The sequence below is a fragment of the Pelodiscus sinensis genome, chromosome 3 (assembly GCF_052426305.1).
Source record: "Pelodiscus sinensis isolate ZL-2025 chromosome 3, ASM5242630v1, whole genome shotgun sequence".
NCBI lineage: Eukaryota > Metazoa > Chordata > Testudines > Trionychidae > Pelodiscus > Pelodiscus sinensis.
In genome coordinates this window covers 117,971,398-117,989,442 of record NC_143054.1, presented here as the reverse complement: position 1 = coordinate 117,989,442, position 18,045 = coordinate 117,971,398, and the positions used below count along the sequence as shown (strand labels likewise).

Here is an 18,045-nt window from a genome sequence, read left to right as displayed (position 1 = left end):
TTGGGTATAGAAATACTGGTCTGCCTTGTCAGTGACAAGTCAGATAGGGTTTAAAGCCTAGAATCTTAGCACAATAGATGCCCCCACATAATAAAGAAACAAGGAGGAGAATATTGTCTGTTCCCCAACTAACTAAACTATAAACTAAACCAATCTGAAAACTTTTTATATTACAAGAATGTGGACATAGGAGCTGTTCTGTCCCAAATCACAAGCAGCATGAAAGAACAGTGTGTCTTCACTATCCTTTATACCCTCAGTAGGGAACAAATGGAGGTGTAGGGTGCAGATGCAGTCCAACAGACACTGCTTCAGAAGAATTTCCAGTTCTAGGAACACAGAACACATGTGTATCCAAAGTTAATACCCATAAGGATCAGCACTCAAAAAAGTACCTGAGACAAGTGCTATAGAAACTCTAGTTAGGAAAGAGTAAAGTGTACAGCAAAGGTAAAATTCTGGCTCCACTGAAGTCAGTGGCACAATTCCTATTGATTTCAATGGAGGCAGGATTTCACACCAGATTTATTAAGTGTGAACATCAGTACTTGATAGTGTGAGGTCTGAAAGAAGGAAGTAGAATTTTGAATGGATATGTTGATTTTCTTTGCATTTTCTGATACAATGAGATGTTATACATGTTTTATAAGATTATATCCAAAATAGAAATATGTAATAAAAAAAAGTAGTCAGAAAAGAAAAGTACATTTGTATAGAGTATTAATTAAAGGAGAAGTAATAAACTAAATAACTGAAAACTCCAATTATCAAGAAAACCAAGCACTGTAGTAGGCAACCTCCATGTTACAGAAAATTGATGATTTTAACTACTAGGGTCATTTTATGAAAATAAAAGGATCCAAAGTACAGTGAAATCTTTACTAGAAACACATTAGTAACCAGTTACAAAAAAAAGTTATGTAACAGTTTAATCTTATATTATGTTTTATATTGACACTTGTAAGCTTATCAAACTTTTGTACTAAAAATGAATTTTAACTTCTGAAAATTATGCTGTCAAATTTATCTCAATAGAATTTATCTTATCAGAGTTACACAGTAATAATTAAATAAGACTTCTGAAACCTGAAATTTTATTCTGTATGTGATTTGCCTAGAAATGATCCTATCATGGCTTAGCCCTGTTTCTGTTCTTATTGCTGTGGGCAGATATGGAGTATGTATTTGTAAAACCTTACAGACTTTGTGTAAGAATTGTAATTAATTAATTTTATTATAGTAAACCAAAATGAATAATCAAATTTTATCTGTTACTGTAGTGCACTTACTTTTGTATGTGACTAAGCACAATAAGAGGAAAAATATTTTTCTTTATGTACTCCTTATCACTACAGAAGACACAATTTCCTCCTTTTACTGACAATATGCCTAATGGGAAATTAAAGTTTTTAGTCCTGATTTTATGAGAATTATTTTTGCAAACAAGAAACCAGGCTATTACATTAGGTTTATCACTTTTTTTTCCAAATCCAATTATTATTTCAAGCATTATAAGGCACCAAGATTCAAATTTTGGACCAATTTCTACTTTCAGAAATGATCACTTATCTGGGGATTTGACAAGAATTTAAACTAGAGAGACAAAATAGAGTCTTCTTTCCACAATTGGCAGTCCACAGAAGTGCTAGAATCTGGAGGACTTTGCTGCCTATTCTGAGAGACTACTTACCTATTGTAGGAGCTTCTGGGTTTGTCTATAGTGGGCCACTCAGGAATATTAATCTAAATTAACTAAAGATGGGAATTTGAAGCTGATTAGTCAAATTGCATTAAACCCCTGTGTGAATAACCTCATTCAGACTTAAAGGGGCCTTAATTTACTTTAGTTTAATTTACTTCCAAAGTGCATTAAAATAAACTAAATTAAGGCCTATCCAATTCTGAATAACAGTGTCCACACAGGGATTTAAGGGCTTTTGTAGAGTGACACCACCATAGGACTTAACTACATAAGCCACACCATTAGGAACTCATACACCTGCACATTCACTAACGTGATACATGCCATCAAGTGTTAGCAATACCTCTCTGCCATGTATATTGGCCAAACTGGACAGTCTCTATGCCAAAGAATAAATGGACACAAATCAGATATCAGGAATGGCAACACACATACACCTCCAGGGGAACATTTTAACCCAGCTGTACTTTCAGTAATGGATTTGAAAGTAGCCACCCTCTACAAAAGAATTTCCAAACCAGATTACAAAGGAAGGCAGCTAAACTGGAATTCATTTGCAAATTCAACACTATCAATATAAGATCGAATAAGGATAGCAACTGGTTAATGCATTACAAAGGCAATTTTCCTTTCCTGGATATTCACATCTCCCGTCAAATGTTGTGAACGAACCACTTCTACCTTGATAAAATTAGCCTCATTAACACAAGCAACTTCTTCCTCTGTTACTTCCACTCCAATTCATCTGAAGCGAGTTTTATCCATGAAAGCTTATGCCCTATTAAATCTGCTAGTTTCTAGGGTGCCACAGGAATCTTCATTGTATTTGCAGATATAGACCTAACCCTCTGAGATATCTAAATAAAAGGACATTGCTTCTAGAATTCAAAGTTTCTTGAATTCAAATTCAACCTGTCTAATGTTAAGTTTATATCATTTTAAGACCTAGTCCACTTCACATTGAACTCAATGGGAAGTTTTCTATAGGCTTTAACAGTCACTGGATCAAGACCTAAATTAAATTTTAAGTGACCTAAATAAGTGATCTGTCATCTTCCTAAATAATTGCCAGTCAAATATATGTGCAGGCAATAGAAAAAGTAATTATGGGAATTATTTTCATTTTATTTCACTAAAATGTATTATCTGAATTAAAACACATACTATCTCTACTGTTCATTAAACATTCCATACTTAAACAAGTAGGGTATCTGGGTCAAAGAAACAAACATGCAAAATGCCAAAGGGAAGGTGGGAAAAGCACGCCAAGGGGACTGGGTTTTTTTCCCCTCCTGAGCCAAGTAGGATTCTTGGGGTTTTGTTCACTTCTATTCATAGAAATTCAAGTTTATAACTGTAAAATTAAATAGTCAATCAGGCCAGAAGAAGCAATGGCCAGAGGCATAGCTATGCTGAAGGGTGGGAGAGAAAAGAGAGACAGTTAGTGGTCCTTGAACAATACATTATTTTTCTCATTTTTATAAGTGATTTGAGGAGCAGAAGACTATTTAGAACATGTTTTATGCATTAAAAAGCTCTCAGTTGTATTTAATGAAAACAAAGCCCATTTAATAATTACAATAAGACCTGTCAAATGAGTGGTGGTGCTGTTTATTGCATAATTTAGATGTGCTATGGTCACAAGACTCTCTTTGAATTAATCATATTACTACATGGTCAGCCACGTCTCTCTGCAATAATGAAATAGGTATAGTTTTAATAGTTACATGAAAAAAGATTTTAAACTATTCTTATAATATAAACCTTCTAAATTCCTATGGATTTTTGCACTGCTCACTTTATACATTTCTAAAGGAAATGAATAAATTGCCTTAGAGGTCTAAGAACAGAGCTGTGCCAATTTCTTGCCCTTCTCACTCTATTCATTCCAGAAGGTTCTTGCTTTTTTCAGTCCAATCTTCTTCCATTTTGAGGAAACTTGATTGCTGCAAGTCCCATTAAGAGTACTATGACCATCAAGCAGATACATGGACAAATGCACTGTTTGCTAGTCCAACTAATTGGAACTGGATTTTTTTTTAAATGATGACCATTTATTAAATCAAGTTATATAGAGGTTTTACTTAATGCTTTGTTTTAGGACTGTATTCTGTTATGATTTGTTCTCAGTCCAGATTTAATACCTGGTCCCTAGCATTTTGTCCAGTGCTATGTTTGCATTTTTTGCATTGAAATATTAAACCAAGAGATTTTTGATGCTCCCAGTTTAATATCTGAATATAAATTAAAGCTAAGCCAGTTAATGATTGCATGTTTAGGCTAGGATGGAAAGAAATTAGTGATGAAGAGATCTGCAGCCATTTTTCTGAAACTTTTAAACCAGCAGTTTTCCTGTGAAATACAAAAGTAGGCTTTTCCATCATCGTACTCTGCTCCCCTCCTCCCACTCCACAAATTAACTGGATTAGTTTCACAATAAAAAATTAAACTAACTCAGCTAATCAGCCACAGGAGCAGCATTATGGGATCTGGGGAGATTTCCTGGGCAGCAGCAGGGAGAGGGGATCTGAGAAAAATGGAATGGAAGGGAAGAAAGGATAGTGTAAAATGAAATGTACAAAGTATTTTGTGGTTTTTAAATGGATTGATTTATTCAAATACTCTTGGCTTACTGATCCATAGTATTGTTTAAGATTGCAATGAATCACTTACTTGGAAAAGTTTCAGACTATATGGTAGTATTCACCTGTACAGTCATATGACACTTTTAGCCAATCAATACAAGATTTTAAATGCCTATTTGATTTTTTAAATTATGCTATGCCAGATCACATCAACAAGAAGCTACTGTTTTTTCAAAAACTTACATTAACTCATGATCTCTCCCTGTAACTCAGTTGCACTGTAACATAATACAATTGCAGTCAATAGATTTAACAATTTAGTAGTTTTATCCCTGCCACCTTATTTACATTTTTTTAAAAAGTGTTCTCAATATTTCCTGTAAGGCTTTTAGAAAAGATAACACATTTTTTCAGTTGACATAGATACCATTTCTTTCTATTTTTCCAGGAGGCATAGTCCTAAATACCACTGCCCAGAGGAACACTTGCCACAGGATATTCTTACTGGAGCAGCTGCACGTTACCCAGCAACCAGTACATGTCAGTTCCTGTTGGGTTAGTAACAAATACTCAGTCAAAAGCAAGAATTCAGCTGTTTGTCTGTCTTTCTTTCTCTTTTTTTTAAACTGTCCTGAAGGGAATACTGTTGTTCAGGTCTTCAACAAGTATGGTTAATATGTAAAAGCTGCAGCAGCTGCACATGAAGTTCCAATTTAATTAGTTCAGATAGGATTCAGCCTCATTGCAAGTGAACAAACTGGATCAGTCCATTAGCAAACAAGTATTTTAAGTGCCCATGCTGGAAGGCTGCAATAATGTTGGCTGTAAAACACCACAGGAAAAACTATTAAAAATTTGTATATAGTGTATAGCAATGTTTGTATGGGACAAACTGAGAAAGCTTCTGAAGAGCCCTTGCTCTAATTATTTTATACAGTGTAAAATCTTCAAAGACATACCTTAAGATGATTTCAGCACTTACAATTTTGTTAGAAATGAATGGGACATTTATCTAGGTTATTAGAATTTTAAGGAAGAACTCTTATGTTGGAGAAAACTTTCAAATATTTCAAACCTAGAGTTTTATTTCCATGCGTTTTTTCTTGCCACACTTTATTTATTAAAAGATGCTTTTATATTGTGCTTAAACTCATATACTTAAACTAATGCCCCCTCCACATGAGCTTTGATCCGGGATGAAATTAATCCTTTGAAAGTGGCCTACTTGTGAAATCATCCCATACTGTAATGTATTACCCCTACACTAAGGCTAGTAACAAGTGTTTTAACCCACTGGATGAGTGCATTCTGACTAGCTAATGGAATAGCACTCCCATTTCTAGTATGTGCTCATGAATTGTTGGCACTGACTGATCTAGAAATGATTATTGCCTGTCTTGGATTTCTGATCAGTGTAATTTGGAGGGAGACAGCTTCATGTACAGAGAAAGAAGAAAATATTTTGGACTGGTTACTTTTAAAAATAAAAAGTGGATATTTGAAGGTGCTCAGAGATGTGGTCAGAAGCACATCAATTACAGGCAGTCCCCGAGTAACACGGATCCGACTTATGTCGGATCCGCAGTTACGAACGGGGCCCTTCCTCTCCCTGGTCTCCAGCAGACCAGGGAGAGGAAGCAAAGCGGCGGAACATGCGGGCAGCGGACAGCCCAGACGCGTCTGGGCTGTCAGCTGGCCGCGTGCTCCGCGGCTTTGCTCTGCTCTGCTCCCCCTCCCCCTGGTCCTCCGCGGCTTTGCTCTGCTCTGCTCCCCCTCCCCCTGGTCTGCAGACCAGGGGGAGGGGGAGCAGAGCAGAGCAAAGCCGCGGAGCCCGAGGGCAGCAGGATAGCCACGGCGCGTCTGGGCTGTCCCGCTGCCCGCGTGTTCCGCCGCTTTGCTCCCCATCCCCCTGGTCTGCAGACCAGGGGGACGGGGAGCAAAGCAGAGCAAAGCCACGGAGCCCGAGGGCAGCAGGATAGCCACGGCGCGTCTGGGCTGTCCCGCTGCCCCCGTGCTCCGCAGCTTTGCTCTGGACGCCTGTGGTACAGCAGCTGGGGCGCTGCCGGTTGGTCCCGTAGCGCCGCACTGGGTGCCACTGGACCAACCCAGCAGCACCCCAGCTGCTCTGCCCCAGGTGTCCCCAAGTCAGCAGCTGCTGAAACTGACCAGTGGCTGACTACAGGAAGCCCCTACCCCGGGCTTCCTGGAATCAGCCGCTGATCAGTTTCAGCAGTAGCTGACTTGGGGATGCCTGGGGTTCTTAAGTTGAATCTGTATGTAAGTCAGAACTGGCGTCCAGATTCAGCCACTGTTGAAACTGATCAGTTTCAGCAGCGGCTGAATCTGGACGCCAGTTCCGACTTACATACAGATTCAACTTAAGAACAAACCTACAGTCCCTATCTTGTACGTAACCCGGGGACTGCCTGTAGTGGTCAAAGGGAAGTTCCCACATGGACATCTCCATGTACGTATTTGTTATGTATATATTAGATTTATATACTGACAATAGTTTAGAAGCATTTGAGCTAATAGTTTTGTTCATGAATGGGAATACTATGAATGAGGTCATGCCAAACAAGGGCCACTACAAATTTACTCCATCACAACCATGTATTGCAAATAGATTTTATAAAAATGCTGATTGGCACAATTTTTTTATATTCCTGAACCTTGAGTACCTAAATAGGATTCTGCCTTGGTTTTCCAGACATGAAGAAGAGCTTTGTGTGAACTTGAAAGTTTGTCTCTCTCATCAACAGAAGCTAGTCCAATAAAAGATATTACCTCACCCTTCTAGTCAAACTAGGGTTATCATTTTTTTCCTGGCAGTTTGCAAAATATCAGAGATTGAAACTGCCCCTGATCGAGAACTAATATAGCAAATGAAACTTTCAATTTTTGTTTCTATCTGATCATGGGCAGTGGGTGAATTGAGCGCTTAGAGAAACTAGCCCCTGATCCAACCTGCCCCTTCTGTCGGAGGCTTTGTCCCAAACCAGAGTTGCTATGCGGCCACTTGCCCCCCATCCAACCCCAGACCGTGTGCCTCAGAATATCGGGCAAGCAGGGTACATCCCTCCCGCCCACCCTCCCCATAGTGGCCAGAAGGAGAGCAGAGCAGCATGGCCTCCTCTCTCAGCCCTGGAGCATCCAACAGGTGTGTGGGCATGTTTCTCCCCCCTTCCCCAGCATGCCAAGCAATGTGCTCCTCATCCCCAACCTCAGAGTCAGAGTGCCAGGCAGTTGGCACCCCACCAGCATGCTGGGCATCTCCCCAGCAACAGGCATCCGCTAATAGACTCAGTCCCTGCCTGAGAAGAGCTTGCCTCCTGCAGCACAGAACTGGGAAGCAGAAAGAGTCCTGGCATTAGCAGGGCCATGAAATGCTTTTTGGATAGGCTTAACCTTCCCCTGCTTTCATTACCCTCTGTCCATGTATCTGATCAACATATGGGACAAAGAGAAGACATTTCTGTGGTATCGTGGATTCTAATTAAAACTCAGTTTTTGGGAAATTACCACCGGGATTACTAACATTTCAGTGCAGTTTAGTGGAGCAATTCTCCTTACAAAGGTCAAAAGTTTGAAATAAATGCTGTTTATTCTATGATTTGCAATCTTTTATATGACTGCAGACAAAAGAATTTATTCCACAGTGATTACAGCTATATAATACCAGTGAAAACTTATCTTCAAGATACATAAAAATATTTACAATTTAATAGCTCTCTATCTAAACATAGACACACACACATAATCACAAGAGGTATGTATTTTGCAAACATAAGCAAGAGTTACAGTACTATTATTTATTTTGCACCAACAATGGGCTCAGCACTTTACATCACACACAAATGAAGAGAAAAATGAACTCTTGCTCTGGAGAGTTCACTATCTAAACCCACAGTCCTGCAATGGGATCGGATTAGTTCAATGAGACTTTGTCTAGGCTTTAAGGATCAGGGCCTAACAGAGGAAATACTCCCCTTATGTTCCATGTACTCAGACTGGGCTTATAGTTCACAATTGTTATGGTAGTTAGCACATTAGCATAAACTAACTTTTAAGGATCATGTACATTTAAAAATTGGCCTAAGTTCCTACATGTCTATATTAAAATTGGGGAAGAGAGTTTTACTATAACCTATAACATCCTTCCTTTGTTCCTAAGGTGATACACATTTAAATGTTATTAAGATTAAATTACTGTAAAAGTGAGAATGCAATTCATGGTATGTCTTTATTCAAAAGGAGACAAAAAATCAAAATGTGTTGCAAATACTCAGCAGTGACTGAACATATATATATGCCTTCTAAGATTTCAAGCCATCTACTTTTGAAGTAAATGGCAAAATTCTCACTTACTTCTTTGGGAGCAGGATTGACACCCAGGTTAATATTACTATGACATTTCATTTACTTTATTTACTGTTTTCCCCAAACAAATAAAAACAAAGTAAGAAAAGCATATAACAGCATATTTATTTGTCTAGCATTCCATCTACTTGCATGAAAAACAGGTCGAAATCTGACTGTCACAAAGGGAGACTTGTGAACACTGAAACAGTTGCATTCTATCCAGTGAAAGTGTGGGCAACAGGGAAGCATTCTTATCCCTTAGATCAAGTCTATTAAAAGAATGCTAAAATGAACAGAGTAAGCAGATATTCTGGAGAATTCAGAACTTAAAGTGATTAATTAGACCTTCTTTTGTCTTGAGCAGATTTACTAAGCTTTTTTCAACTTAGACACATTGTTTGTAATTACCAAAATCCCACCTCCATTGGCTGGCCTTAGTTACTTCATGCATGAACAGCAATCTGATTGAGCACCCTTGTTAGGATTTCATTCGTCATTGTAATTAGCCATAATCATAGCCTTCCTGGGTGCATGAGAATGTGCAAACGACCGATTCACAACCCCAACCTATTTGAATATGAATCTTCTCAGTAAGTACCAATAAAATAGTGGAAACAAAGCAGTTTCTCTAGGGAATTTTTGTAAAGCATCCCTGTCTCTAATTCTCTTCCCTTAAAATGTTCCCTTTTCACTATCTGGATTCTGTTTGCTAAAACAAGGGTTACTTAATGAAGACAATGGCTTATTATTTCTTTAAGTGGCACAGCAGGACCCAAGTATTACAGGCCCAGCTCTTTCAGTCTCTGCCAAGGACACAAGGAACAAAGGGGCAAGCAGTTATGTGAGGCAAATAGAACTCTCTGCTTAGGCTACACTAGTTTGTGAACACTGTCTTTAGAATAAGACCCAGGTCTCTGCTATTCTAGAACTCAAAGGAAGGGTCTTTTTCTCCTTCCTGTAAATGACTCACATTATAGAAAAACTCACAGCAGAAACAGCAGGGATTGAAAGCAAAAGGAAAGTGGAGGAGGGGTAACTTAACTGGTACAATCACAAGTACATTCATAGTGAGCCACCTAATGGTGACAAAGCGTTTTCTCCTTTTAATTTCTCAATTACGTTCCTGTGGGAGAACCTTGCAAATAGACACTGGAAGATATCCAAATTTGTCCTGTGCCAAAGCGGAGAGAATTAGGTGAGAAAACATGAATTTTGAAGAACATAGTCCTGGCACTAGTTCCTAGTTAAATTTTTAAATATGTTTAGCAACCTTTTGGATAAGATAATAAGTCTCAGAGGCACATTAAATGTCAGCTATAAAATATTACTCTTTAAATTGTCATGGGTCTCTGGGCTGAAGTAAAAAGATGGTTCACATAATCTTAAAAGAATCATTCTTGAATTATGAATGTAAATTAGAATGTTTTTATAATTTATAGAGAAAGTTGCTGAATATGTGAATACGCTCTGGTATATTTTAAAGTTCTCAATTATATTGCATGCTTTTTTATTAAATTTAATGTTTACTTAATTTTAATTTTTACTTAATAAAATGTTTGTGAATTTAATTTGTGTTCATGCTGATATAAGTTGTCTTAGAACCTCTCATTTTAAATACCATAGGTATACATATGAAATATTGTACTTAATTTAATTTAATCTATATATTTGAGAAAGTTTGTGCATCTGTCTGTGTGTCTGTCCATCCATGGAGTCCATTTGTTCAAGAACTCTTCCAAACAGTAAGAGCTAGGACCATCAAATTTAGTATGCAATTCCCACTTATAACTGAAAGCAAGATCACGGTTTGATTGTGCCAGGACAATGGAATTTGTGTGGAATGTGATTATTTCTCATCAAATGGAAAGGGAGGGCTGTGAGAGCAGGGACAGCTATACTCACAAATGACCAGAGAAGGGTAGCAAGTGTCCTAGCACCAGGGAGCAGCGACTGGCTAGCAGCATGGCCCCTCGTCACCGCAGCTGCTGGTCAGCTAGCACAACTCCCACTGTCCCAGGCTGCTACCAGGGAACTGCTTCTGGCTGGGTGTGCAGCCCCTGCCACCCCAGACTAACACTAGGGAGAAGATGATGGATAGGCTGCGTGGCCCCTCCCTGCTTCCCAGGGACTGGCTCTGGGGAGAAGCTAGCAGATGGGTTGCATGGCTTTCTTTCTTCCCCCCCCTCCCGCGGCACCTCCCCAAGGCCAGCCCCAGGGAGAAGCTGGTGGATAGGCTGCATGCCTACTCCCTTGTCCCGGGCCAGCACCAGGGAGAAAATAGCAGGCACTCCCACCCCCTGCCCTGAGCCCTCATTCCCTCTCCTGAACCTGCTCCCACCTCTCAACCTCTTGCTTGCCCTGAATCCTGCACTCTCACCCCCAACCTGAGCCTCTCATCACACCCCACCCTGACTCCTGCACCCCCACACTCCCAGCCTTCTGCACTGAACCCTACCCATCCCCAAGCTTCTGCCTTGACTCCTGCAACTCCTCACATTCCTAGCCCCCTTCCCTGAAGGACTTGAACAATATTGGGTAACTCTTCTAGTACGTTTTTATTAAAAATCATAGAATCATAGAATACTAGAACTGGAAGGGTCATCAAGAAATCATCAAGTCCAGTCCCCTGCCCTTACGGAAGGACCAAGCACCATCTAGATCATCCCTGACAGGTGTCTGTCTAATCTGCTCTTAAATATCTCCAGAGATGGAGATTCCACAACGTCCCTAATAGAAAATACTACAGTCAAAATGATAATTCAAACAAAAACAATTTAAGTGAGTCTAAACCCATGGTACTGGGCACAGTTCCCGAAGTAGATAGACACAACATTCTTACCAAGCTACTCTGAGGCCTACGTATTGCATACCTTTATAGAAGCCAAATGCCAAACTTTTAACAGTTTGCGAGAAGTGAATGCACTGTAGAGTTATGTATTCAGCACAATCCATTTTTTTCTTGTTAGTTTTTAAAGTTTAAATTTTTTTAAAGTGTTTTAAAAGTTACAGTATTTTACATCTAATAAAAGGTGAGAATCAAAAGCATTTGGCCGACTTAAAGAAACTGATCTGAAACTCCTTTGTTATCCTCTTTTAACCCATTATTATAGTTTGAATACATATTGTTTTCTCATTTGGCTTTAAAATATTTTAAACCCACTATAAGTCTGGGTTATAATAACTAGAAATATAGAGTCAAATTATGCCTGTCTCTGAATTAGACTAACAAAATGGGGTGAGAACTCAAAGGCCTTGTACAGTCACACAGGAAGAAGCCAACTAGTTAATGGTTAATTTGTGCCTGGGCTTGTCAAGCTGAGCCCCAGTACCTCCAGGCTTGGCAGTTCATAGCCCTGGCCCCTCTAGGTTTGCTGTTATGAAATTTTTTAAAAAATGGCTTGAGCCCTGGCATCTAATTACTTTAACCCCAGCACCTCTTTCATTACAAATGAAGCACTGCAACTAGTGCTCATGAAAATGCTCTCATGTCATTAGCTCTTCAGAGCTTGCTTTATTCCCTACTCACCTTCACTTATGGCAGATAGAGAAGAAATACACTGTATGGAATGAGGTAAGTCTTGTTCCTTCTCAGTTTCCTCTCTACCTCCAGACCAGCTCATTTCTAACACAGTTGTGCATCATATTTCTCATACAGATAAACACTAAAATGAAATTCTAGTGAACTTAACTATGCATATGTGCCAGTGGAAATTAAAGAAATCATCTTTAAAAGTTTGATGGTAAATTGCAAAAGTAGTTTCAGACTTGTGCTTCTGATTATTTGCACAAACACTTATGACAATGCATAAAATGCCAACCCAAACACATGCCTATAAAATTTGTATATTATGCTATAATATTTGTTTCTATATGTATGTATTCTCGAGTGTTACCCATCTGGGTCTGTGAGTGAGGACAGGAGGGAGATGAGGTCAGAAACCCCTGGAGCTCCACTGTGATGCAAAGCTTAATCAGCAGAGCAAGGAAATACCAAGCATCTGTCAGACTTTCCAGATCATGTAAAAGGAAACACAAACTAACAGCCAAGAGCAGTGCTCCGGTGATATATAATATTTGGTATAGCTGGTGAAGTGTATTTTGTCTCCTTCTGGAGCTAGAATACTTTTGGTCACATACGCCTCAGAATAACAGCATCTGATCCAAATAGACACAGAGGGGAGGAGGGGTTAAAACTAGATACACTGAAATCTACATGAATTTTATGACTGACTTCAATTATACCACAAGTAGGACTTCCCTTGCTATTTGACCTCTTAAAATAAGACTAGTAGGCTCTGTAGATACACCCAAAATGTCTTACCAAACTCTACCCCTCATTTTTTTCCTCACCCTTTTTGTTTTTTTCCTTATGCCCTATGAAAGATGGAATCTCTTTTGAGTATGATGCTCTCTAATGTACTGAGGATCACTTTGTCCAAATGGAGCATAAATAAGGCTTAACTGACAAGGCTGCTAATTCCATTACTCTCCAACTGAAAGAAATGGCCACTAGAAGTCAGGAAGCCAAGAAGTGCTGAGCTCAGTATTTTGAAGGGATATTCATGATTAGCCTCAATACTAGTTAAGGATCAATGTCAGAGATTAGAATACTTTTATACATTGATTTTCTCTGTTACTTTCAGAAATCTTGCCAAATGAGGATGAGGTGGATACAATCCTTCTGTCTATAAGCAGACATCTAAACTGAGTAATGATTTATGTCTCTTCAGGAAGCTCTCTCTGAAATCTATGATCATGCCAAACTGAAGAAGCTGCAATGTGGAAGCAAGTTCATATCTAGTGTAGGCAGCTGTTCAGGGCTCAGAACTGGCAGGGGCACACAACTGGGGCAGTATGCAGGATAAGGCCCAGTAGCTTCAGCCTTCCCCCTGCAAGATTGGCCCCCAAAACACTCAGGACGCTCAGTGTCCACCCTCTTGTCAGGATTGTGGACCCAGTAACCCTGACCAAAGCGGTCTGTCCCTGTGATAATAGGATTGCTGCAGGATGGCAGGCGGGTATGGCACTACACACTTACCAGCTGTTTGGCTGATACTGAGCATGCTCACATGAACTGAACATGCATAATAACATCTGTTGAAACTGCTGCCCCACTGGGAATTAAAATCTGTTGCTGTTCATAGGATGAGGATGAAGGGGGCAAATCAAATGAGAGCAGGCAAGGTCTGAGCAGGTGTGGAAACTTACTTCATAGGAGTGTTAAACCGCTGGAGACAGTGTAAGAAGGGACCAATGGGTAAAATCAGGGATGAGGAATAGGACTAGGGTTGCCAGATGATTTCAACAGAAATACCAAACACACTTGACATTACATCACAATCTACATTACATCTTATTTTAAAAATACCAGACATTTATATTTTCTCAATTTGTTTCCTGAACAGAAAGCTCAAATACTGGACTGTCCAGTTCAAAACCAGACACCTGGCAACCCTAAATAGGACACAGCTTAGAGACTGGGGTGGGGGACTGCCAGAAGGTGGCAGAGGACAAAACCCTGACACAGAGGGGCAACAGTTACTCTGCACAGTATTTACAAAAATAAGGATAGGACAGAGGAGCATTTTTATTTTCCCTCCCACACAAACCTATGTCTCGGCACCTGCTTCCCAGGATTTTGTTCTTAAAAAAGCATAGACATCCCAATGCCTACAGAAGGCAGTTCTTTTCTTATATAATGTACTTAGCTGGTACAAGAGACTTGATTCATTTAAATCATTTTTCTGGGGTGGGGTGGGACTGGGCATGAGGGGTTCAGTATGTAGGCTTCCCTGGGGAGATAGGACTACCTCAGCCCTCTCTCACTGCAGCAGCTTGGGTCCAATGAGAAGTGCCTGATTATGGCTACTGTAGCTGCAGCAGTCACAGCCAGGGGCAGAAGTGCATATTCCCTGGCTGGGGGGAGACAGACACACAAACTCTCTCAAATGTATAATATACAGTTGTCTCTTTCTCCACCACACCTCCTGACAACCGAGTAGGGTTATAGCTGTCCTGGTTCCCATCTCTGCTCCCTTGATGCCCCCCTGTGGCCATTCTTCAGTATAACTGTCCCTCTCTCCCTCCCTTTCTAGATCATGAGAAACAATTGAATTCCAGGCACATCCTATTCTCCTGGCACAACCAAACCCTTTCCTTGCATTAAATTATGATAAGAGGAAGCTGCATTTGGTGCATCCTATCTCTTACCATTTAGGAAGAGTCCTTGAACAAACAGACTCACAGTTAGACAGATACACAGACAGATGCACAAACTCTCTCAAATATATAGTAGATAACAATTAATCATTCCAAATGTTTATAAGTAAAGAGATGCCAGAAGTTTTAGCAGTGAAATCTATATTTCTGGCATAGTACTTTCTATGCTTTTACTGTGATTTTTAATTTGGAATTTTAATTATATGGTTCTTTTTATAGTATAAATTTATTCAGTTTGGATTGTGTGACTGACTGATTTCCTAGGCTTGTGTCTACATTTCTTCATTTTCATTCGATCCATTAATGGGGATTGCTGTTCCTCAATAGTTTTTGTGCCTCTCAATCCAGCCTTTTGTTTATTTCACATCACTGCTTGTGTGTAGAACTTGATTCCAAAATATTCATGAAGAGCAGTATAATATCTCAGATTAAATATTTTTCAAAGAGAAAATTCTCAATGACAAAAATTTATTATAATTTTTACTGAATATAAGATCCTATCTAACCCAGTGTCCTATCTTCTGGCAGACGACAGTGCCAGGTGCTGCTGGGGGAATGAACATTGCAGCCACTCATTGAGTGATTCTGTTGTCCACTCCCAGGTTCTGGCAGTCAGAGTCTAGGATATGGATTCCCATACCATGGGATTTCATCTCTGACCAAGCCATTGATTGACCTAATCCTCCAGGAATTAATCTAATTCTTTTGTGAACTCATTTATAGTTTTGCCTTTCACAACATAATACACACACATCTACAACACCAACATTGCCTGAAACACACAAATTCAAAAATCATTATACAGCCCCAAGTCATGATTTTTTTTAAGAAAGAAAGAAATTATATCAATTTTTGTTTGTCTTCTTGTTCCTAAGCCTTTAGAGTTCAGAAGACCCAGTAGGACAAAAGTATGAGCTTAATCCCTGAATGAATCTTGACCTAACCTCTTACAAACAATTCATATACCTAAGGTCATATCTACATTACACACATCTCTTAATTCAAGTTACATCAGCATACAGTCAAGGCAGTAACTATGTCACTTGTGTGCACACCTAGTGGGCTCCTTGTGTTCGTAATGAGTGAATTCATCAGGAATGCTTATACTGATTCAAAGTGTGGAGCACCATAGGTATGTATCAACCATCTATCATAATTTGTGACCTCTCACCTTTGGCAACCTTGGGTTCTTTGATAGCAAATTGTGATGGATGATTGATGCTCTGTGCTAGAAGCATATGCTGATTTCATCTGAATATTCAGCTCTTCTCACATAGCTATGTCCAGTAGACACACTGCCACATTCATGCTTTGTGTCTTTGTTCCTGTGTGACCAAGGGGTAGGTATAGACTACAGAGCTTTTCTGGATACTGGAGGTATCCCAGAAAAGCTCTGCTGCATCCAAGGAATGTGTCTGCTTTTCCGAAATTTTTTTTGGAAAAGCAGACATGTTTTTTCGGCATCCCTGTAAACCTTGGAAGAAGGGATGTTCCGAAAGAGGGGTTTTTTTCCCCGACCATGTAGATGGGCCAAATGTTGGGAAAGCCTCTTTCAGAAGAAAAGCAGAAAAATATATGCAAATAGTGGTTTGCAATCTGTGTATCTTCTTCCACCTTTTCTTTGTAATGTAGACATGGCCCAAGTCCTGAAAAGGTAGTAGCTGAAGTGGCAGGTGTGTTGCAAGGCATCATCTCATTAAACTATATACTCCTGAACCAGTAAAAGGTCACTCCTAGTACAATTATTTGCTTCCTGTTCATTTTCTGCGTTGGATAATATTCAACGTGTATCAACTCCGGTGACATTGCATCCACTGCAGCTGCCCTGTGGTCTCATTCCTTGAGTAGGTCTCATGCAAGTGACTGCTCCAGGATGCTAAATTTTGAAGTTATCAGATGAAACGTGGCTGCAGTGACAAGGCACCTACTCAAGTGAGGCATTCAAGCACAATCCTACCCATCCCTGTGTATATGTATGTGGCAGCACAAGCAGAAGCTTAGGCTGACTACCTGAATACAGTCCCACAGCAACCTCAGGTTGTTAGCTCAAGCTGTTCCCTGCACTGAGAGAGCCACATTATTTTTAGAAAAAATGAGTCCTGTGGTACTTACAGGACTCTTCATTATTTTTAGAGTACTAGCCAAAGCAGAGCTAGCACATATCTGTCCACGCAACTGAGAATAATGTCTCCCAAATGCTGTTTAGTCTCCTTAGGCAGACAATGGTTTTCAACACTACTATGACATGCCTTCTCAGTACACTTTTGACAGTGGAAGTGGACTCTCCTTAGCTCAAAGAGGTTTATGCTGTTTTTCTTTTCTCTTCAAGATAAAAGTATAAACAGACCTAGCACAACATGTGCTTCTTAGTCTGAGGTCTAGATAGTTTCGGTGGAAGAACCACTTTCTAAAATCCTCAAAATTGACAACCGAAGGGAATTTATTATTTATTTTAATGTTTGGGATTTTGTCCTCCATTCTGGAACAATTTTTTGACCAACTGGTATACAGAAAGTATTGTAAGTTCCAGTTCCTCCTGGTAGCATACATAATATTTTGATAAAGCTGAAAGAATAACAAGTGAAGAAAAACCTGCAGACATTACACGAAATATATTTGTTTAAAAATATAGAACTTCAATTATTTGAATTTCTTCTGCATATACTATTTTAAATATGCAAATATGCATTTTATTATGAGCTTTTTAAATGTACAGTCAACATAACACTGTTTTATTAGACTATTAACAGCATGATACATAGAAGATCTTTGAAATACTGAGTGAAATTCACCTTCCCACATAGTCAATTCCATCTCCCAAACCAGTGCTCAGACTCATACAGTATTAAAAGATTTTTCTTAACCTCATTTTAATAAATATCATGGTAAACTCTTGAACTATCAGAGAAAAAAAACACTTAAGAGTTGCATCTTGCTGAGACAGTGTGTTAAAATGGTTCTTCCTATACTCTGAGCCAAACTTAACCTACCATGATAAAATAGTGGTCTCAAGGATGATGTTTCAAGTCTCCTTCCCTATAAATATCCTGATTTCTTCTTTGAATTGTATTTGTATGAATACTGGGATACTGTAAAATTAAATGTTTCAGATGTTGTTTAAAATTGTGATAAAGACTACTGACAAAGCTCCAAATTAAACTTGAATAAACTTTTGAT

The 18,045-nt window shown here is 39.3% G+C and overlaps 1 protein-coding gene and 1 long non-coding RNA gene across 5 annotated transcripts in view; one reads left to right on the top strand and one right to left on the bottom strand.

Annotated features, from left to right (window-relative positions):
* PACRG (parkin coregulated) overlaps window positions 1-18,045 on the bottom strand; it is a 485,180-nt gene that overhangs the window by 284,814 nt on the left and 182,321 nt on the right. The gene's annotated exons all lie outside the window — the stretch shown is intronic.
* Window positions 1-18,045, top strand: part of LOC106731451 (uncharacterized) — a 125,166-nt gene that overhangs the window by 76,550 nt on the left and 30,571 nt on the right. Inside the window, exon 2 of the long non-coding RNA XR_001367728.4 lies at window positions 4,736-4,842. This is a non-coding gene — a long non-coding RNA (uncharacterized LOC106731451). The remainder of the gene's footprint in view (window positions 1-4,735; window positions 4,843-18,045) is intronic.